Source organism: Onychomys torridus, chromosome 12 (genome assembly GCF_903995425.1).
Source record: "Onychomys torridus chromosome 12, mOncTor1.1, whole genome shotgun sequence".
Lineage (NCBI taxonomy): Eukaryota > Metazoa > Chordata > Mammalia > Rodentia > Cricetidae > Onychomys > Onychomys torridus.
In genome coordinates this window covers 43485235-43508987 of record NC_050454.1, presented here as the reverse complement: position 1 = coordinate 43508987, position 23753 = coordinate 43485235, and the positions used below count along the sequence as shown (strand labels likewise).

General features: G+C 37.9%; 1 pseudogene; it reads left to right on the top strand.

Annotated features, from left to right (window-relative positions):
- The first annotated feature begins 19533 nt into the window (after window positions 1–19533).
- Window positions 19534–23092, top strand: LOC118593902 (annotated as a pseudogene).
- Window positions 23093–23753: the final 661 nt, after the last annotated feature.

Here is a 23753-nt window from a genome sequence, read left to right as displayed (position 1 = left end):
GAAATGAATGAAAATTTCTTCAAGAAAAATCCTTAGAAATCTATGTTGCAAATGAAAACCTAGTTCTCTCCAATAGAGTCTCACTGGAGATGCAAACCATGCTTAAGACCAGCCCAGTCTTAATATCATCACCCCGCAGTGGATGACCAACACAAAATGAACTCAATGAAATCGTTGGTTGTTCTTTATCTCATAATGTTTTGACAGTATGTTTTTTTTTTTTTTTTTGGTCATACAGATCCTTTGCATATATGGCTTCTGAGTTTGTGTTCTCATGGAATTCCTGTGTATGTGCAAATGTGTATCTCTGACTCTGTACGTGTTTTTTCACAAGTTTTCTTTTGCTCTTTTTCTTCTCTTTGTTTTTGTCCCTCTCCAGGTTCTGTTGTATTTTATTTTTATTTTTTATATGCCTATTTTTGTTCTAAGAGAGACAGAAGGGTGTGGATTCAAACGGAGGGGATGTGAGAGGATCTCAATGAGGTTGCAGAAGAGAAAAATGTAATCAGAATATATTGTATGGGAAAAAAATCTATTTTCATCAAAAGAAAGAGAAAAAAAGAGAAAGATCTCATATTAATAATGATACAATTGAAATCACTAGAAAAACAATTGAAAGATATTTTAAACTACTGGAGTGATTTTGAATGCTTTTGTATTTATTAATATATTTATATTAATGCCACCCCTTTAGCTCCTTATGCCTGCCATTGTGTTCAGATAACTCTTTTTTTCCTATTATATATTTAATAGGAATTTAATTCAGACTTAATGTGTGGGAAAATCAGGAAGCTGATCATAGATAATACATTATATATAATATATTATACACTTCTATCTCTAAGTAGAAAGTAACTCTCAAAATAATTTGTCATGTTCCATAAACCTAACAGAGAGCTTTATCATGTCTATACCATTAAGACACCAAATAGCTGATGTTCTTTTCAGGTGAATGTGGTCCTCAGAATAGTTCACCACTGCCTGAGGGAGGTCTTACCTTAGGACAATCTACTCGTGGCTGTCATTTCCTTCACATTAGCTCCTCAGAGTTGAGAAGTGACCACCAGCCTTGGTTCTTCCATTGCTCCACCTAGCTCATTACCCACTCTAGCCATACTGTAGTATGTTTACAGGAAATGTATAGTAAGGCCGAGGAAATAGCTCTTACCATCTGTTTTCTCCACTGATTCCTGCAACATTCAGCTGCCTATTCATAAAATTTGCATTTAAAACCCAATATGACAATATTTCTGGGAATTTTTTATGTCCCTCAGTACTGTGTTTTTGCAGCAGCCTTACCATAGATTTCTCCTCCTAGCATTTCTTCAGATGGAATAGAAAGTCCAGTCTCCCATTACAGTAAAAAAAGTTTATTTAAAAAAAAATCCCAGAAAACTAAATTGGGAACGGTCCCAACTGACAGAGAACACAAGCCAATATTCACTTTCCTTAATTAATAGATAGTGTGAAAATACTTATTGACTTTAATATTATGTATAATTCTATTATGATTGGAAAGCAGCTTCTATTTACTGAATTAATGATTTTTAACAAATACAAGATTAACTACTATGTAAACCCTGAACAGAATGGCTTCAGCTTGTCTTCCACATGTTTTCCTCCTTTATATCAGACTCCATTTAGGGACATTGGTGGTATGATGATCAATACTTACCAGCCAGTTTTCTGGGGAAAAGAAATATTGATCTTTGGTCTTTTCTAGTTTCTGAGGTATGAATACTCTAGGTATAGCTGTTTTCTTCCATGTTTTTCAAAGGAAATACGTAGACCTTAACTCTCTGGATTCTGGACAAGCCAATCTCTAAATACTCCCAGGCATCTCCTTTTATTCTTATGTCTAGTATAAATCACGCAAGGTGTGTATCTAGTAAATGGCAGCCATTGTCTGAAGAGTGTGCACTATTGCAGGTGCTGCATTCTCGTCTTTGTCCACCCAGGCTGGCTTGACAAAGTAGTCTGAATAGCTTCAACAGCAGACTAGTCTCCCTTTGTTCTGGAAGCTAGAGTCCAAAATCAAACTGAGGCCTCTTGTCTGGCTTGGAGACAGACACCTTCTCGCTGTGATAGCCCAAGTCTTTTATTTTGTACAGTCACAAAGCTCTGTGCGTCTTCCTCTCTCTGTAAGAATGCTAATCCCCTTAGGATGAGGTTCATACTGTTAATGCCCTTATTTAAATGTAAGTATTCATTTAAGACACCATCTCCAAATACAGTTGCATTGGATATTAGAATTTTGACATCTGAATCTTGAGAAAAACAATTCCTTCCATGGTATCCCAGAGCATCTTCTGGTTGTGCCTGATGTACACACTATTTCAAAGGCTTGCCCATGCTAGATAGACACTGCTTTGAATTCTAGTTTGTTCTTGATATTTTCCTTAACTATATGTGACATGCATAGACATTCTTAGATTTCAACATCTCACTTTATCAGAGTTCATCTTAGTTTCCAGAAGTCCTGCTCCAAAAAATATGTTCCTGATCATCCCAAGAAAGACAAGCTTTTACTTTGTCATTAAAAAAGCTTTAATTCTGTCTTTCTTCTGATGCTTACTTTTCTCTGACAAATAAAAGAACATATTTCATTAGTTCTAACATGAAGATCTTCCTTTGATTTAATATCCTTTAAAAATTTACTTGTGATGTTAAGGCGGAAAAAAGATGATTACTGCCATATGATTTAAAATACTTTAAGGACACATCACTAGCCACATTTATAATGTTATGTAGTAATACTTCTTAAATGAGAACTGGCCACAACTTCCTATTATGGCATTACATACCAATATTTGAATTAGAAAATTTAGAATTAAAATATGTGAAGTATAATCCATAGCCCTAAATTAGGGTTTTATTCCCTTAGTCTATAGGAATATGTTATTTAGGAAATTGGAGAGATGGTTCTCACCAGAGATAAGAGCACTTCCAGAGGAACGAGGTTTGGTTCCTAGCACACACATTGGTTGACTCACAACTACCTTTAATTCCAAGTTCAGAAGATCTGATACTCACTCTGGCTTCCTCAGGCACTTCACTTATATTCAGAACATACCACACAGACACACACTTATACTCGTAATTAAAAACAAAAATAAACCTAAAAAAATTCATTCTTTTTTAGCGTATACTTTTGGCCATTGGCAATTTGATAATCACTTCTATCCTAAATAGGATTATTATTTCTGTGACAAGATGCTACAACCAAAAGTAAGTGGGGGATGAAAGGATTCATTTGGCTTATAAACTCAAACAGGGCAGGAACCTGGAGGTAGGAGCTAATGCAGAGCCCATGGAGGATGCTGCTTACTGGCTTGCTCATCATGCTCAGCCTGCTTTGTATGGAATGAAGGACCACCCAGCACAGGAATAGCACCACCCACAGTTACTATCACAGCTTATGTGGAGATAACAATTGTTAAAGGAATGGCTTCTTGAAGAGTTAAAACATAGAGGAATGTGTCAGAAGAGAGTGGGCAGGTGGAGAGATGATACTGTGACTTCTTTTTTTTTTTTTTTTTTTTGGTTTTTTCAAGACAGGGTTTCTCTGTGTAGCTTTTCGCCTTTCCTGGAACTCACTCTGTACTCCAGGCTGGCCTCGAACTCACAGAGATCAGCCTGCTTCTGCCTCCCAAGTGCTGGGATTAAAGGCATGCACCACCACCACCCAGCGATGCTGTGACTTTGTACAGTGATCCATCCATACCTACATCCTAGGGAAGACAAAATGGGTGCTGTGGATGATTGATTGATAAATAAAACACTGATTGGCCAGTAGCCAGGCAGGAAGTATAGGCAGGACTAGCAGAGAGGAGAATTGAGAGAACAGGAAGGCAGAGAGGAGGAGACACCAGCCTACTGTCCAGGGAGCATCATGTAAAGGCAGCAGGTAAGGCCACGGAACATGTGGCGACATATAGATTAACAGAAATGGAAATGGGTTGAGTATAAGATTAAGACCTAGATAATTGTACTGGTGGCCAATGGGAAATGCCTGCTGAAGAGCAGCCTCTCCACCATGCTTCTGCATCTGTTAACATTGAAGATCATGTCTGAAGAATTCCTTGGCAAAGACTCTTAATAAGAGACCTTAATCTTGCTTAATTTGCAAATACAGGCTAAATATAATAGGTCATTCTCTGTAAGTCTCATGTAATACAGACAAACAGGCAATAGAGTCAGAGACTCACTCACCCTCACAATAGAGGTCCTGCGAAAACACTAAACTAATAGCTATAATATATGAGCAGAGGACTTGGTATAAATCTGGGTAGGCCCTGTGCTTGGTGCTTTGGTCCATGTGAGCTCACATGTGTCTTACTTAGTTGATTCAGAGGACCTTGATCTCCTAGTGTCCTCCATCTTTTTTTGGCTCTTACAATCTTTCCACCTCCACTTCCAAAGGATTCCCTGAGCTCTGGTGGGAGGGATTGGATGGAGACTTCCAATTTGGAGTCTCTCTGCTTGATGTCCGGCTGTGGGTCTCTACATCTGTTCTCATCTGCTCCTGAAGGAAGCATCTCTGGTGGTGACTGGATAAGGCACTGATCTATGATTATAACAGAATATCATTAGGAATCATTTTATTGATTTTTTTTAGACCAGTATTATTTGGTTTACCCTAGATCTCTGGGCCATCTAGTCTCTGGTTCTTGGTTACCCAAGCAGTGTCAGGTGTGTACTACTTCTCATGGAGTGGGTCTTAAATCAAATCAGATATTTCTCTACCAGTAGTATGAGAGTATCTTCCCTCACCAAATGGACTAGAATATAGGGGGGAGGGCTCCATATAAGTACCAGTTCAATTTCTCCATGTTCATTGAGTTGTGTGAGTGTTGTCCTAGGCAATGGGGCCCGTTTCAGTTTGTGAAGACAACCTTTTGTCTTAGCAACAACCTGGGTAGGTTGGAGACTTCCATGGCATCCTCTCTGGCCAACAATTCAATGGAATGTACCCTAATCCTACTACCCTACTACAAGAAGCCTTCATGGCTACAAGAGATGGCCAGTTGAGACTCTGTGTCTGTCATTACTAAGAGTCTTCATTAGGATCACCTCCATAGATTACAGGAAGTTTCCCCTGCACTAGGTTTCCACATACACCCCAAATACCTCAGTTAGAGTCATCTCTCCCTGATATAAAATACAATATAAAATTTAAATTTTACGATATAAAAACTTGTCACATATTCACAATAATCTATTGAATACTGAGCAACAACTGTTCATTTTTCTCATTTGTGATAATATAGTGTTGTATGTTTTTACTCTTTACTTTTTGGGGATCTTTGGGGGGTGCCACCCAGCTCTCAAATAAATACACACAGAGCCTTATTCCCACTTATGAATGACTGGACTTAGCTTGGCTTATTTCTGGTGTAATTTTCTAACTTTGCCTCTGGGCTTTTTTTTTTTCTTACTTCTATATATCATACTTTACTTTATAGCTGACTGTGTGGCTGTGTGGCTGGCCCCTAGCCTCCTCCTCTCCTTGTTCCTGCTCCTTCCTTCTCCTTTTCTCTCCTTCTATTTGTTCTCTCTGCCTGCCAGTCCCACCTATCTTTTTTCCTGCCTAACTATTAGCCACTCAGCTCCTTATTAGACCATCAGGTGTTTTAGACAGGCACAGTAACACACCTTCACAGGTTAAACAAATGCAACACATCTTTGCATCATTAAACAAATGTTCCACAGCATAAACAAATGTAACACATCTTAAAATAATATTCTACAACATTTGGGCTAAACTTTTTACTTATATTTTGTTCATACACCATTTTAATAGTTTCTGCTAGAGCATAGATGTGTGATTCACCACTTGGAGGTGGTTATTGCATTAAAAAATGTATAACAGGTTTTATTTTGAAAGCAGTGGGAATAGAAATGTTTGAAATTGCATCAGTTTCTTCCTTTCCCTTTCAACTCGGTCAATTCTGTGTTATGAGCATGATAGGCAGAAATGAAGTCTTCCCCATATACCTATGTTTACTCTTTAGAACTTCAGATTTTATTTACATTGAAAATATACTGTTTGCATCTCATTGAGCTATGTATCTTTAGATTAGATATGATCCCAGATTTCATACATGGGTCTAGTGTAATCATCAGCATCTTTCTAAAGGAAAGTACAGAAGAGGAAACGCCAGGAAAGACGATGTGCTTCAACTGGTGCAGGTGCTGCCAGAGCATCCCTGGCCAAGAAATGTGGGCAGGCTCTAGACAAGGAAAGGAGAAAAAAGTAAAAGAGCAGATCCTGTCCCCAAGGCTCCAGAAAGAACGCAACCCTGCTTGCTCACTAACTGCACCCTGGGAAGCCAGCCTGTAGCTACCCTAACCAAACACGACCAGTCTACTAAGGATCAGCCTCTAGCCCAAGAGCAGTAAGGCGATAGATGTGTGCCATCTGAAGCCGCTTAGCTCGTGACAGTTTTTAGAGCAGTGACTGATACAATGAAGATTTAAAATATCATTGTCAGTGTAAAAGGGATGACTTCATTTTAAAAATTAACACTAATGTAAGTGCATGAAACTTATCTTCAATCCGTTTTGGCGAAAGAATAGATCCAGTTACAAAACAATTGCTCCTTTGGCATAAATGCTTGATTCTTTTAAACTATATTATTATTGACACCACTGTGGTTTGTCATGGTAGCAAATTTTAAATCCTGTACAACTACATACTCCTTTCCCTTCTTCCTTCCCTTGCTGTGGATAGCGCTCTGTGTAAATAAAGTTCTGATTGGCCAGTGGCCAGGCAGGAAGTACAGGCAGGACAAGGAAGAGGAGAAGGTGGGGAACAGGAAGGCTGGGAGGAGACACTTCCAGCCACTGCCATGAGAAGCAACATGTAAAGATAGCGGCAAGCCACAAGCCATGTGGCAAAGTATAGACTAACAGAAATGGCCTAAATATAAGAGTAAGAGCTAGACAATGGTAGGCCTGAGCTAATGGCCATGCAGTTTAAATAATATAAGTGTCTGTATGATTATTTTATATGAGGGTTGTGGGACCACAGGGGCTTGGTGGAACCTGGAGAGAAGCTCTCCAACTACAAATGGTGCCCAACGTGTTGGGCAAGAGTTTCCACCTAAAACCTAAGAAAAAAGATTCTAAAACAGAGCTAAAAACAGCTTCCTAGTTGTCTCTTTCAAGTTAGCGGCATCCTGCAGGTTTGAACTACTACCCCGGGTTCTTGGCGTGTGCGTCTGACCTGCAGTGTGGCAGGAATGAGGAATCTACAAGCGACACTTTACTCTGCTGTGTGGTAGATTTAGCCTTTGCTAGTTAAAAAAAAAAAAAAGTTTCTGGGCTATTCACTGTTTTGATAGAACTGCTCCTGATAGTTGATGGTACACATGGCTCCAGACTCAGAGCTGGCAGTAAACTGTACCACCTCCATGTTGGGAAGCTGAGGTGGGTGGAGCCAGCAGCCACAGCAGCGTTTCAGTCTTACAAACATGGATATTACACAGAGAATCTGGTTTATGTTGTCTTTGGGATTTTTAACTGCAGAAAAAGATTTGATCATAAAAGCTGATGAGTTAAACAAATATGTAAATTTTAAAAGTACCTTGACTTCAAAATTTGGATATAAGGATATGTGGCTTTGGAAAAGAGTCTCTGCTTTTGTTTCCACAGAAAGCCAGAGGCTGTGGATTTGTTCCAGATTAAGATACATCAGGTTTGATCAGCCAAGACCACCTGAAAGGTCTCCAATGACACCATGGCCCAGATGATCCAACATCCTGAATGGTTTCTAGGCAACTAGCTCAGAGGTTCACCCTCACAGACTACTCCATAATCCTAAAATTTTCTTTGTGTCCCCATAAGATACAGCACCTCCCTCCAGCAGGAAGTAGTAAGAAAAACTACGCCCAAATTCCCAACTGGCTTTGGAGATGGAATTGGCTCACTCCTTCTCTAAACCTAAGCACATTGTTAAAAGAAAAGGTTAAGAGCTTCTTGTGTCCCAAATCAGAAGAGCCCTCTGGTGTGGGACAGAGAAAAACCACTATTTTATTTAAAACAGGTTGATTATAAATGCAATCTCTTTCTAAAGATAAAAAGGGGATATGATATAGATATGATGGGATGAAAGGGTAGATTAATGAACTTACTTCTAAAGAGCAACAACTCATTTAAAATGTTTTACATTGGCATAGATTTTAGTCTATTGATACAAACTTAAAGTTAATTTTGTTATACTGTGTATATATTTCTACTCTGTTTAAGGTGTTATGTTTGTACAGCTCATTTAAAATTGTAATGGATAATTAAAAATAGATTAATAACTGGTCATCTATGATAATCATACTCATAGCCATGTTAGTTAAGTCTTCTATGTATACACAGAGATATTTCAGATAGACAGGTAATCTTCAAACACTTCAAAGGTCTACAGAATATGGCATTTAAAATATTTTTTAAATTTAGACTTTCTGGACAGTGAGACATGTCTGCTCCTGGCAGCACCATTTTACTTCAGAAAGGAAGATGAGCATTGAAGACACTTCATATGGAGTTTATCCTCACCTTGGCAAAAATAGCCATTTGGACAAGAAACTGTTCTTGCCTGGACTGCTCGATCAACTGGACATGCAGGACCCATAGAAAGGTGACCACTGAACTTTGCTTGACAAAATGGTCCTTCAGGTTCCTGCTTTGCAGAGGAAACTGCCAGACATTCTACAGGACACCAAGAGAAGTGACTCTAGCCCTGTGGGCTGAAGACAAATGCCCCAACTTTAGAAAGGAACATTAGGTGACTGTCCAGGCTGCCAGCTGTCTCTGTCTACTCTTGCAAGACTCCTGAAAAATGCTTACATCCTTCTCCCAGTTCTCAGGTAATATTATATCTTTCTGAGGTCTTTGATGTGGTTGAAGACTAGATAGTTATAATTTCCACAGTTATGATAAAAGATAAGTTAGATCTAAAACCTTAGACTCACAAATATACGATAGATAGGATATTTTCTTTAATATTGTAACTGTAATTCTTGCTTGATAATTGTTTTGTTATATGTAATTGTACTATGTAAAAGTTAAAACCTTCCTTAAAAAGAGGGGGGGGGGAGTGCTGTGGATATCGCTCTGTGTAAATAAAGTTCTGATTGGCCAGTAGCCAGGCAGGAAGTACAGGTGGGACAAGGAAGAGGAGAAGGCAGGGAACAGGAAGGCTGGGAGGAGACACTTCCAGCTGCTGCCATGAGAAGCAACATGTAAAGATAGCGGTAAGCCACAAGCCATGTGGCAAAGTATAGACTAACAGAAATGGGCTAAATATTAGAGTAAGAGCTAGACAATGGTAGGCCTGAGCTAATGGCCAAGCAGTTTAAATAATATAAGTGTCTGTATGATTATTTTATATGTGGGTTGTGGGACCACAGGGGCTTGATGGAACCTGGAGAGAAGCTCTCCATCTACATTCTCTCGTCCTTTTCCCTTCCTCTTCTCAGTTTCTCATCCCTTCCTCCCGCCCTTTTGTGGTGTTGAGTGGGGCTTATTACATAGCTAGGTCTACTCTGAAATTCCTAAGCCGTTCGCTCATTAGCTCATGCCACTTTGCCCAATGTTGAGTTTTTCTTTTCTTTTTAGTTATTGCTATTACTTTCACAGTTTTCTGTTTGCTTGTTTAAGCCACAGAAAGTTTTTTCCACCCATAATATAAGAGGACATAGGAACATCTTGTGTTATTCTTTAGCCCTAAATCATTGCTGCTGTGTCCCAAGTGCCTATATTATAGTGGAAATACATAATAAGTGCCTATGTATGTTGAATAAATAAAGGAATCCATTGAGTTAAAATTTATTCTGGATTCAAGATATGTGATAGGTGTATAGTTGTACTCATTAAATATTTCATATAGCTAGTCAATGCTCTGAAAAGTATCAACTGAAAAATTATAAATCTTACCCATTGATGAATAGTGGTTGGTGTCGCTAATACTGACATACTTTTGTATCTATTTCTTTTTAGACATACTTTTATTATTAATTAATTAATTAATTTGTGTAGTGAGTGTGTGTGCCAAATGTGTGCAGGTGCTCAAGGAGATCTGAAGAATACTGAAAATCCTACATCAGTCTTCTGGAAGAGTGACCCATGCTCTTAACCCCAGAGCCAACTCTCCAACCCCACTTTTCTATTTTTTTTCTGAATACTGTTTTCTAGACACACACACACATACACACACACACACATGCACATGTGTACATGTGTGTGTGTGTGCATATACATATGTATAGATGTATATAGTTCCCATTTTTAGAGCTAGAGAGAAGGCTCAGTGGTCAAGAGCACTGGTTGCTCTACCAGAAGAGCTTGGTTCAATCCCCAGCACCCACAGGGTGATTCATATCTCTCCAGTCCCAGGGGATCCAATGTCCTCTTCTGGCCTCTGTGGACACCAGGCACTCTAGTGGTACACAGACATTCATGCAGAAAAAAATATCCATACACAGAAAATAATAGCTACTTAGATAGATAGGTAGATAGATAGATAAACATTTTTAATTTTTTATTATTTCCTCATGATGCTAGGCCTTACATTTTCCTAAAGTTACCATCTCTAAAATAATGTTATTATTTTCTTAACCTTGAGGAAACTTGATGTTTTCAAGTTTCAAAATAGAACTTACATGGATTATACATGAGTTATTCAGAAACAGAAACCTATTTTAACTTATTTATATAAAACCCATCACAGTTAGAAACCCTTGTGCGTGTTTTTGAGGATAAATATACAAGAAATAAGAAGCTTCAAACTACATTGAAAATAACTCCTACACTGAAAAATAATTTGGATTTTGTGTTTCTAGATTGGTTTTCAGTTTACCCAGTGTGGTGTCGTAATATGCTTAATATCTTCAAATTAAGTGTCAAGTTTATATCATAAAAATATATAAAATTACAATAGTAGGTATAGTTAAAATGATTTGGAGAACCAAAATATCTAGATGAGAATCTGTCTTACTAGGTATGCTCTTTGAAGATATATTTATTAAAGAAATGAAATATTCCAACAAACATTTAAAAGCTATCTGAGGGAAAAATAGCTCATAAATAGAAATTATTCTGTTAATATTTACGTGATTTAATTATTTATAAAATTGTAATTATAAACCATTAGGATCTAATGGAATATGTGGTGACCTTGATGGTTGATTAGGTGTTTTATATACAAACTATATCTAGACTGCTTGTGAGGCAGACTTCCACAATTCATAACCTAATCCACTGCCAATTGCCATTAACACAGTGCGGGACCTGCAGACTCTGAAGTGGATCTTCTCCTAAGCATCCAGATGAAAACGCAGCCATTCCAATGAACACTGGGTTTTAGGTGTGGGACCTGAAGCCATAGAATTTACCAGGACTTTTGACCTACGGAACTACAGGCTAACAACTGTGTGTTGTCTCAAGCCACTGCATGTGTAACACTTTGTTATGAAGCAATAGAAACATGTCCTAGGTTCCAGATGACCTTAAAGCTATTATCATTGCTATCCCCTTTCTGTGCATGAGTTTAGAAAATAGTATTTGAAACCAAAGTGGTCCAGCATTCTCCAGAAAAGATACAAGCAGTTGGCTAGGTGTAGTTAGAGTTTTCCTGCCTGGCCCACAGTCAAGACAAATCTCTCTCACCGGCCAGGCGCACAGTCCTCAGACCCAACCAAGTAAACACACAGAAACTTACATTGTTTACAAACTGTATGGCTGTGGCAGGCTTCTTGTTATCTACTTCTTCTATCTTAAATTAACCCATTTCTATTAATCTATACTTGGCCACATTGCTCGTGGCTTACCATTACCTTACATCTTCCTTCTCATGGCAGCGGCTGGCCTTATCTCTCCACCCCAGCCTTTACTTCCCAGAATTCTCTTCTCTCTTGTCCCGTCTATACTTCCTGCCTGGCCACTGGCCAAACAGCATTTTATTTATACAGAGAGATATCCACAGCAGCTAGGAGTCCCGAGCTTCAGGCATAGACAGAGAGAGGACCATAAAAAGGGAACCTACTTAGGGCTGTGAACTAACTCAGGATACAATGTTCTCAGGTCATCTCTAAAGCGAGCTGAAAATAGTGGTGAGATTTTCTTTCTTTCTGTTTTGCTTCTGATACAAAATGAAAATTAGCATACTCTCAAATATGACAGTAGTATTTTTAAAATCATCTAAATTCAATAATTTGAGTGATGTCATTGAAAGTTTAGTCAGAATTTTTATTAGCATGATTTATAAAGAAGTTAGCATTTTAAGAAAAATTATGTTTTACAAGTGTGTTATGCTTATACCTTAGAATTATGGAGACAAACACTTGAATTACCTTAATTTAATACTCTTAACTATAATACAAATAAAAAATGGAATAGCCAGTAACTTTATATTTACTGTATTGGGCTAAGCATTAGTAAAATGCCAGTCTTTTATAACATGATTAATATACACAGTTTGGAGAATTTTAAGAAATAATAAAAATATAGATGGTGAAAAATGATTATAGTTCCGTTTTCTAATTTTTTTTCACCCAGAATAACTTAGTGGTAATTAGATCAAGCCGACACTGTAGTGAACAAATATTAAGATCCCAGGCCATTAATCTGGAGATAATCACCAAACAAAATATTTTTAATGAAACCATATTATTAAAGCATTTCTTGTCACTATGAGCTAAACACTTGATACAAACAGTTTAAAATGGAAAGATTTGTTTTTCTTTAAAGTTTCCAAGGTGTCAGTCAATCATGGTTGAAGGGCATGGTGAGTCAGAGCAACTAAAATCCAAGCCAGAAAGCAGAGCAGAGTGGCAACAGGAAGTCCCCAAGGTCGTTCCTAGTGACCTATTTCCTCCAAATATGGCACACATTCCATAGTGCCCCAATCTTAGTAAATCTATTCAAGCTTGAATCCATTAACAGATTAAGTCATTCATCAGGTCAGAAGCAGAAAGGTCTAATTGACTCTAGAACTCCCTCACCGGCACACATAGAGGAGGACTCATCCAATCTCATCATTTCAACATAAATTATCAGCACTGACCATCACAAAGGCCCTTTCTTTTTTGTTTTGAGATTTATTTTTATTTTATGTGTAAATGTTTTGCCTAGTTGTGAGTATTGCATGCAGTACCCATAAGGGCTAGAAGAGGGCATTGCATTTCCCTGGAGTAGAGTTAGGGGAGGCTGGGAGCAGCCATGTGGAGAATGGGACTCAAAATTAGATCTTTTGCAAGGGCACCAAGTTCTCTTGAGTGGCTTGGCCATCTGTCCAATCCACACATCACGTTTCAAAAAAAAAAAAAAAAGTAAATAAATAGATAAACAGGTAAACGATTGTGTCTAAAATGTGTGTTTTGAAAAGTATTTAATCAGAAAGTGTAGACATGTCAGAGATTAAAAGCTAGAGATCATAAATGCCATATCCACTTATAAAATGAAGCAAGGAACAGAGTGAAGTAAGTTTACAAAAGTATAAACGATGACATATACATTGAGGTGCTGATGAGGTAAAGGAGACTGTAGTTGTTTTTTAGAACGTCTGACATCATTGACCCTTCCCTGCTCCTCATCCTCTGCTTTGAAATCTACCCATTTCCCACAGCTGCTGTGTAAAACTTGAGCCTTACGTGTGTTCATCAGTGGACATCATGCTAAGCTAGTCATATCACCAAGGAAGTTAAATCTTCAAGGTCAACTGAAGGATGAGTTAGCCATTTTTCTATGACACACATTTATTGTATATTGTAGTATGAATCTTAAAGAGTCTTATTAATAAGATCAAACCTGAGGCCAGTTATTGGGGTGAATGCTGGAAGATCAGAGAAGCAGAAAAAGCTACAACTACTTCACCTCACCAGTTCCTCAGATGCCTCTGAGTCCTCATCCAGAATGGATCTCAGCTGAACTATGCTGCTGCAAAGCCTGAACGCTTAACTAGCCAAATGCCGGAACCAGGCAAATGCTTCTAGTTTCTGGTTCTCACGCCTTATATATCTTTCTACTTTCTGCCGTCACTCCCTGGGATTAAAGGCTGGATTTCTGGGATTAAAGGCATGTGTCACCATGCCTAGCTGTTTCTAAAGTGGCCTTGAACACACAGAGATCCACCTAGCTCTGCCTCCCAAGTGCTGGGATTAAAGGAATGTACCACCACCGCCCAACTTCTGCTATGGCTTACTCTTCCCATTTTCTAGCCACCATTTGTGGCTCTGTATCTAGTGGCTGTCTGTTCTCTGACCCCAGATAAATTTATTACCTGCACAATATTTTTGGGAACACAGTACCACAGTATATGGAAGAAGCGAGAGCACATTTACAGAGACAGGAAGTAAAGTTGGCAAATTAACATCCTCTGCCCTTTCTCCTTTGGATCTTATGAAAGGCCACACCTGTGCTGCCTGGGTTCTGTGCGTTTGTGCATTTTGGTGAGCTGATGTTTCTTGTACCCAAACAGTCCACAGCAAGAATAATGGATAATTTTAATTCCAAGTATGTTCTCACTATCCAGACTTTTATACTAATGTGCGTGTGTGTATGTGTGTGTGTATGTGTGTGTTGTGTGTGTTGTGTGTGTGTGTGTGTGTGTGTGTGTGTGTGTGTGTGTGTGTGTGGTGGTTTGAAAGAAAAAGGTCCCCAAAGGGGGTGTCAGTTTTAGGAGGTGTGGACTTCTTAAAGCAGGTGTGGTTTTCTTCGAGGAAGTATGTCACTATAGGGGCGGGCTTTGGGGTCTTTTTTAAATTTCACTCAGTGTGACAGTCGGTTGACTTCCTGTTGCCTGTAAGATGTAGGACTCTCAGCTACTCCAGGACCACATCTGCCTGCACGCTGCCTTGCTCCCTGTCATGATGATAATGGACTGAACCTCTGAAACTATAAGCAAGCCTTCCCAATTAAATGTTTTCTTTATAAGAGTTGCTGTGGTCATGATGTCCCTTCACAGCAGTAAAAACCCTAAGCAATACATCTTTATAAAGACATATTTTAGCTATAGCTAAAAGAATCTGTTATTATAAGACCTGTAAAATACGCAATTAAAAACAAATATAGCTAGTACATCAAAGAGAAAATATTTATATCCATTCTCCTAATGATCAAAGTCACAAAAGGGTTGAAGTAGCTTAAAGTGGACTGTATAGACTAACTACACAGAGAATCAATTTCTAGAACTAGAAGTTAATTCAAGCAAAGAGACTGTGGATTACACATCCAGAAGGATAAGAAAATCACGGCAATTGAACATAAATTTAGATTGTGAGTTATCTACTAGCCAAAGGTGACAGAGCACAATAGGATGATTTTCTCTTCATTGTGTGATTAAAAGAAGCATCTTGGGTCTTTACAAAAGACTCATTTCCCCCAGTTTTTGAGGCAGATTGAACCTATTCCACATATATCATTATAGAATTATCAGATACGAGCATGTGAACATTTGAAAGTTAAAGAGAAAATGTAGGGGTAATTTTGCCCCTAGAAATTGGTTATTTAGCAATGTGAAGCAACATACCTTGGGAAAGAGAGAAAGAAAAGCTTTGTAGTAGATGATATATAAATGATTTCTCATATGACTAACATTTCATACATTATTTCAATATCATTTTGGAAGTCATCACTAGTATAATACAAGTGAATAATTTTAGTCTGTGGTTCAAAAGATGCTTATTGACATGCAATTTAAAAATAAAGTACTTGGATAATAGGATTCTCAGCTTAACATATCATATTATTACCAAATAAATCATGAATCTTTCAGTGAGAATATGCGGCTGAAATATTTTGTGCTGTTGGTTACTGTGAGATATGGGTTGCAAATGACATTGATGCAGGTGGCAAGGTAAATAGCCATATTATCAAAAGCCTTAGAGAGCATTACCAGTATTCTTACCAAAGATAGATTGATCAGCAGCCAAGAACATCAGGATCTGAATTCAAATCCCAAGCATGGTCATAAAAATCTTGCACACCTGTGAAGCCAGTATTGGAGTAGAAATAGAAGGCCTGGTGGCCTGATTCAGTGACAGACCCTGCCTCCAAGGAGTAAAGCAACCATCACAGAACATGGTACCCCACATCCTCCCGAGGCTTCCTCACACACTCATGTATACATACACAAAAGTAGTAGTAACTAATACTGACAACTCATACCATTACAATGTTGGCTTATGAAAAGGGAGTCCATGCTACTCACACATTGAGAAGAAAATGTATCAAGGTAAATCTGGGAGAGATTTTTTTTCTTGTATGTTTGTTCAAAACAGGTAAAATAGATGATATAAAGGCTCTGGAACATCACCTTGATGTAGTAATAAAATAAAAGGGAAGAGGTTGTCATGATATAAAACATGTTTAGATATACTTTATCCAGATTTACACACAGGTTTCTTTTTTTCTTTAGCAGGATAGTAATTGATTTCAGGAGGTAATAAGTCAGGATTTTTAAGAGCACTGAAGAAAAACATTAAATTTATGCTCAACAGAAATTACCTTCCTAGGACTGCCAAAAACCAAGGTCATGGAGGTAACTTGGCCAAAAGCCCAGTATAATCAATGCCATGGCCAGTAAAGAGAAGTGTTTAATTATAACTCTCATTTTAAAAATTACTTTTGACTACACAGTTGCCCAGGTGTGGACATAGGATACTGCAACACTGAGGTTTCTCTATGGACAAATGAAAGAAGAAAAATTGAGCCTATACATTATCTGTATAGATGAGAATTTATTCTTGAATAAATAATAATTATAATAGAGTTAAAATGAAGTGTAAGCATGAAAACTTGGACAATAGATTAAGATTAGGCATGGCCGTCATCGACAATTCCACATTAACATCAATAGAAGATGAGAAGACACAAAGATTGGATTTTTATATACAACTTTTATGCCACACAAATGTTACAGGAACCAACAAAGCATGACACAATGTTAAAAATTCTTTTCAAACAAGAGGGGAGTCAGCACAAGTCAGTATGGGGATCAAGTCAGTGAAGAGGCTTTATTAAATTTTAGAGAGTGAAAACAAGATTTGAGAGATGAAAATGTAACATTACACAGATCTATTAATACAATTAGAAAATATAGGAAAGAAAAATAAACTGTCATATGGTCCAACTATCCCCTTTATAGTTATCTACCACACATATAAATGCATATGAATTCTTATATGCACACATATAAGAATACAAGTGCTTATATGTAAGCCCATGTACAGACTCACATAGCTGTATGTACATATATATCTTGGCATCATTTCAGTATGGTTTATAACAGCAAATGTTGGGCAAAGCTAGGAAAAAATCTAACAAGATACTTTTCATCTTTGTAAGAAACATATAGTGAGATAATTTTAAGTGAAAGCATTTTACACATTGTACATGAAGAAAAAATGTATCTGGACATATGCATACATGGAAATGTAAGCATACATATTGATACATAACTTTTTTTTACTATGCCATTTTATTTTTAATTATGTGTAGGCATCTGTGCGTGAGCATGTGCACATGAGTGTAGTGCCTGGGGAGGACAGAAGAGGTTAAATCCCTTGGAGCTGGAGTTACAGGTCATGGTGAGTGGTGAGTCTCCCAATCTGGGTGCTGGAAACTGAGCTCAGATCTTCTGCCAGAGCAGTGAATGCTTTTAATGATTATCCAACTCTCCAGCACCAATATATTCATTTATAAACAGCATAAATAGATCAGGTTGTGAGAAAAATGCAAAATTTCATCAGTTCTTATTTTGAAAAATGGGACTAATGAAAAGGAGATTTTCATTTCTTTATAAAAACTCATGAAAGAGTTTACAGTGCAGGTAAACATCATGTATGAATTTCCATGTGGTAATAATTAAAATTTCAATTTGGGGTTATGTAATCATGTGTACATTAGCTACCTGTTTCCACTGATGAGCTGCATAATTCTGGAGGTTTATACAGTATAATATCATAAAACCAACATACAAACATCAAGGTCAAGGGCCAGGGAGTGGCAAGATGCTGTTCATTAGTGAATGCAAAGATGTCCTCTTAACTGTAATATCCCACCTTTCATGAAAATGCAAAACAAACACAAGCCAAAAATCTAACAAAATTAGTTTTTCTGGGGAACATATTTAATTTTATTTCTTTTGTAAATGAAAAGGAAGGAAACTTTGCTATCAAAAACAGTATTGGGGGAATATTGTAAAACACTTTGGAAGAAATAAGCCTGTGGCCATCCCTGAAGCCACTAACACTACAAAACTGTTTATACATGAAACTGGAAAAGAAATAGTGTTCTAAACACATCTTACTCTACTCTGGCCTCTCTATCCATTATTCCATTGCTTCCTTCCTCCATGTAATCCATGGTTTTGCACATCTGCTGTACACCTTCATGTAGATATCTTTTTCTTTTCTTTTCTAGAGATAGACAAGGTCTACAAATGTCACCCAGTTTGGCCTCCAACTTAAGAATCTCTGGCTTTATCCTCCTAAATGCCCAAATGGTATATTTTGGGGGCTAAGAACAAAGCTCTATGGTACAATCCTCATGTACCTTACACAGGCTCTGGATTTCAGAAACAATGGGTAAAGGAAGACACACTGTAGTTCCAAGGGAGGTGACCAAAAAGACTCCAATCTGTGGTTGCTTTTTTCCCTACTTTTTTACTCTTTGGGGGCCCAATATCCAGCTCACAAGTAAATCACACAGAGACTTACTCTTTCTTATGATTGCCTGGCCTTAGACTGACTTGTTTCTAGCCAGCTTTTCTTAATTCAAATTATCCCATCTACTTTGCCTTTAGGCTTTTGTCTTTCTCTATACCTTTTCCAACTTCTTCCTCTGCAGTTTATTGTGTAGCTGGATAGCTGGCCCCTGATATCCTCCTCTCCTCCTTTTTCTTATTCCTTGATCTCTTTTTCTCCTTCTATTTACTCTCTCTGCTTGCCAGCCCCACCTATTTCTCTCTCCTGCCTAGCTATGGACCAGACCATTCAGCTCTTTACTAAATCAATCAGGTGTTTTAGGCAGTCACAGATAACACAGCTTCACAGAGTTAAACAAATGCAACAAAAAAGAATGCAACGCATCTTTGTATCATTAAAACAAATGTTCCAAGCATAAACAGATGTAACACATCTTAAAATAATATTCTACAACGCCACTCAAATACAAAAAATGTGTATTTGTTGTTCATTCAAATCAGAAAATAAAGCTATGATTTGGGAAACTTGGACAAAAATGTCTAAATATCATAAACACCTTGCTAAAAATTATGATGAAATGGTTCTCAAAGACAGCTACAGCAAATAAAACAAGAAAAGAGAAAAAATGTTACATTTTGCAGAATCGAGGTAAGAGACTATGCTGACAACCAACCTCAGGGCCAACTACACCTGCCTAACCTCCACCACTCTCCTGATTGAGGCTCAAGAACCAGCCTTCTGAGACCCTAACCAGCCTTCTGAGACCCTACCTTTGACCTGAGGCCAAGTAGAAAGTTCTGGTGTTTGGAGAAGCAGAAACACTTCAGTTATGTATATGGTGGTAATTAGCACTGCATGCCCTCAGGTGTCCAAAAGACCTGCATGAAATACAAACAAAGGACCCTCTGGCAACGGTAGAAATTGTCCTTTTCACACATCAAAGCAAACCGCATCCCTTGCTAGGGGATGGTCTTTCTGTATGCTGTGCGGCTCACTGGTTAATAAAGAAGCTGCCGTGGCCTGTGGCAAGAAGAATAGAACCAGGTGGGGAATTCAAGCAGAGAGACAAGGAGAAGAGAGGCAGAGTCAGAAGAGATGCTGCAAGCCACGAGGGGAGCAAGACTGAATGGAATGAAGCCATGTGGCAAGACATAGATTAATAGAGATGGGTTGAATTAAGTTGTAAGAGCTAGTTAATGATAAGCCTGAGCCATAGACCAAACAGTTTGTAATTAATATAAGCCTCTGTCTGTTTACTTTGGACTGAGCATCTGCAGAACACAGGAAAACTTCTGGCTACATTTGGCATCCACTGTCCGGCATTGATCCACATAGACCTGAGAAACCTTTTTTAAAAAAAATGATTCTGAATCCCCAGAAACAGCCAGCAGCAGCTTCCTAGTTCATGTCTCTTATATGGGCCACAGTACAGAGACGCTGTGGTATTCGAGCTTGAGCACAGTAGAGCGGATTCTCATAGTGGTACACAGAGGTGTCTGTAAGTGGTGCAGCACACTACCTAGTGGATTTGCCTTTTGCTAATACAGACAAAAAAAAGATGTCTGGGCTACAGGCTTCTTGATAGAGGTACTGCTTCTATCAAGACCCACTGCTCCCAAGAGTTGGCAGTGAGCATGATGGCTCCCAGAGCTGGCAGTAAATGTGCCTCTGCCATGTTGAAAACCCAAGCAGGGCAGAGTCATCAGACAAAGCTTCAGCTTGGGTCCTAGCCATACAGCTTAACAATTTAAAAACTCTCCTGGTCAGAAAAGGATTACAGATATACAATAGGACAGATTCAGATGGGAAAAACAAAAAACTCTCAACAGTTCAGTGTGTGTAAAAAAATGTACATAGGCTTGAAAGAGGAAGGAGAAGGAGGAAGGGCAATTATATAAAGAAATAAATAGTTCTAAAAAATAAAGTCTTTAAAGAGACTGTAAAAGTAATATAAAAGAAAAAAGCCATGTAAAGATGGAAATTAAATAGAGTCTGGATTCTGTATATTATTATGTTGTCTGGGATTTTTAACTGCAGAGAGACATTTGATTGTAGGCGCTACTAAGTTAAACCAATATGTATATTTTTAAAGGTATCCTGACTTCAAAATTTGGGTCTAAGGATACGTTGCTTTGGAAAAGAGGTTCTGCTTTTGTTTTGTTTTGTTGAAGATGAGAAGCTGTGGATTGCTTCCAGGCTAGTATGTTTTGATTGACCAATACCCCCTGAAAGGTCTCCAATGACAGACAGCTATGGCCCAGATGATTCAACATCCAGAACAGCTTAAAGGCAACTGGCTGAGACAATGCAGCTTCATAGACTACTACAGCCAAGGTTTAACCACAATTCTAAATTTTCTCAGGATCTCCATTAGATTGCCAACACTCCCAATCAGCAGGAAGTAGTATGGAAAGTTATGCCCAAATTCCCCAAATGTTGTTTATTAATGTTTGCTTTTATTTAAAGGGGGTTGATTATAAATGGTTAATGGTGATAGTCAATCTCATTCTAAAAAGAAGGGGTGATATGATATAGAAATGATGGGGGAAAGAGTAGATTATTGAATCTCCTTTGACCACAAAACAGCTGTGAATCTCAAAATACTTTGTACTGGTATGGATTTTGGTTTATTGATAGAAATTTAAGGTCAATTTTATTATACTGTACATATATTTCTGCTCTTGTTTAAGGTATTATGGTTATGCAATTCATTTAAAATTGTAATATATAATTAAGAATCACAGATTAATAATTAGTCATCTATGATAATCAAATGTATAGTCATGTTAATTAAGTTTTTATAGGTATACAAAGATATATTTCAATTAGGTAGGTAATCTTCAAACACTTCAAAGACCTACAGAATATGACATTTAAAATGTTTTGAGGACTTAGATTTTTTTGGACAGTGAGACACATCTGCTCCTGAAGCACCAATTACTTCAAAGCAGATGATGGACATCGAATAAACTCATTATGGAGTTTGCTTACAATGTGGAAAAGGCTAGCCATTTGGCCAAGAAACTGCTCTTGTTTGGACTGTTTCACAGTATGTTGTATATTCTGGATGTGCAAGAGCCATAGGAAGATGACCACTGAACTTTGCAAAAACAAGGCAGGATGGTTCTTTCAGGTTCCTGCTTCACAGAAGAAACTGCTAGACATTCTACAGGACACCGAGAAAAGCAAGTGACAAACTGCCAAAATAGACAAATATGATCCTTCCGATTTCCTGATTGACTGGAAAGTATGCCAGAGACTCTGGGCCTATATGCTGAAGACAGATGGGCCGACATTGCAGAGGAACATTGATTGACTGTCCAGGCAGCCAGCTGTCTCTGCCATTTTTAGAATTTTGGAAGTTGCTTACAATGCACTTCCTGTTTACTTGGATATTATTCTATCCCTTCTGGGGTCTTTGAAGGATTTGAAGACTAGCTAGTTATAATTATAGTTTTCCTTAATCATGGTAAAAGGTAAATTAGACATGAAACTTTAGACTCACAAAAATAGGACAGATGATAGAATATTTTTTTAACTTTGCTAAATACAAATAGACTAGATATTATAACTATAAGTCTTGTTTGGTAACTGTTTTGTTATATGTAATTTTAGTATATTAAAATGAAAACCTTCCTTTTTGATTAGACAGAAAATGGAAAGTGCTGTGGGATTGTCTTTCTGTATGCTGTGAATATGTGTTGCTACCATTGGTTAATAGAGAAGCTGCTATGGCCTATGGCAAGGCAGAATAGGCAGGGATTCCAAGCAGAGAGACAGGAGAAAAAGGGCAGAGTCAGAAGAGACACTGAAAGCTGGGAGTGGGAGTGTGGAGCAAGATGTAATGGAACACAGGCAAAGCCACAAAGCCATGTGGCAAAATATAGATTAATAGAAATGGGTTGAGTTAAGTTGTAAGAGCTAATTGATGATAAGCCTGAACTATAAGACAAGCAGTTTGTCATTAATATAAACCTTTCTGTGTTTACTTTGGACCAAGCAGCTGTGGGACACAGAAAATCTTCCAGCGATAGTGAGGCCTCAGATGTCGAAAAGAACTACACCAAATACAAACAAGAGGACCTCTGGCAACAACAGAAAGTGGCCTTTTCATATGCAGACAGGCACAACCATAGATGACAGCAAAAACCTCATCCTTGACTATTTACCACCGAATATGACCCAATTGGAATTCAGGGGTCTCTTTGGGAGAATGGTGAAATAGAATCCTGCAAATTCATGACAGGTAAAATTGCAGGACAGAATTTAGTGAATGGATTTGCTAACTATATTGATTCAAAGGATGCAGAGAAAGCTATCAACACTTTAAATGGACTCAGAGCCCAGACCAAACCACAAAGTCCACTGTCTACTTCTGCTTCAATTTCATTTGATAAGTGCTACAAAATTTATCACTTTACTCTGACTCCTGGAAGGAAAAGATAACTGGTCAATCTGGAAACAAACAAAGAACCGCAAATATCATCTATTGAAGCATGCGTTACAGAGATCTTGGAACCACCTCACACAAGTTAGCAAACTTTGTCACATTTCTGATAACACAAAAAATATACCACATTATTGTGATATGCAACATTCATGCCAGAAAACAAAGAATTAATCCCTAAACAATGAAGGTTAATGACTAGGTGCCAGATTCAGGGATAACTCTAAAAAGCTCTGAGGGTGTGCTGGAGACAGGACTGAGTAGGGGACAAAAGAGGGTGGCTAGTCTCCCGATGATGATGATGATGATGATGACGATGATGATGGAGATTCTGATGGCATTTAATTCAGATCTTCAGTTGTTCAATAGAAACTGAAACCTAGATTTCTTTTGTGTCTATCACAATTTTTAGAGGCCAGAAATGAAAACAAAGAAAGAATTACAAAGAAAAACCAAGCAGAATATAATAGTTGACCTTTGCAAGTCAGTTTGTACGAGCCTTAAATATACCATCATTGCTTTCACCAGATGTCGGTGAATGGCTCATTACCTGGCTGTTAATTGGAGGTGTCCACAAAAAAAAAAAAAAAAAAAAAAAAAAAAAATGT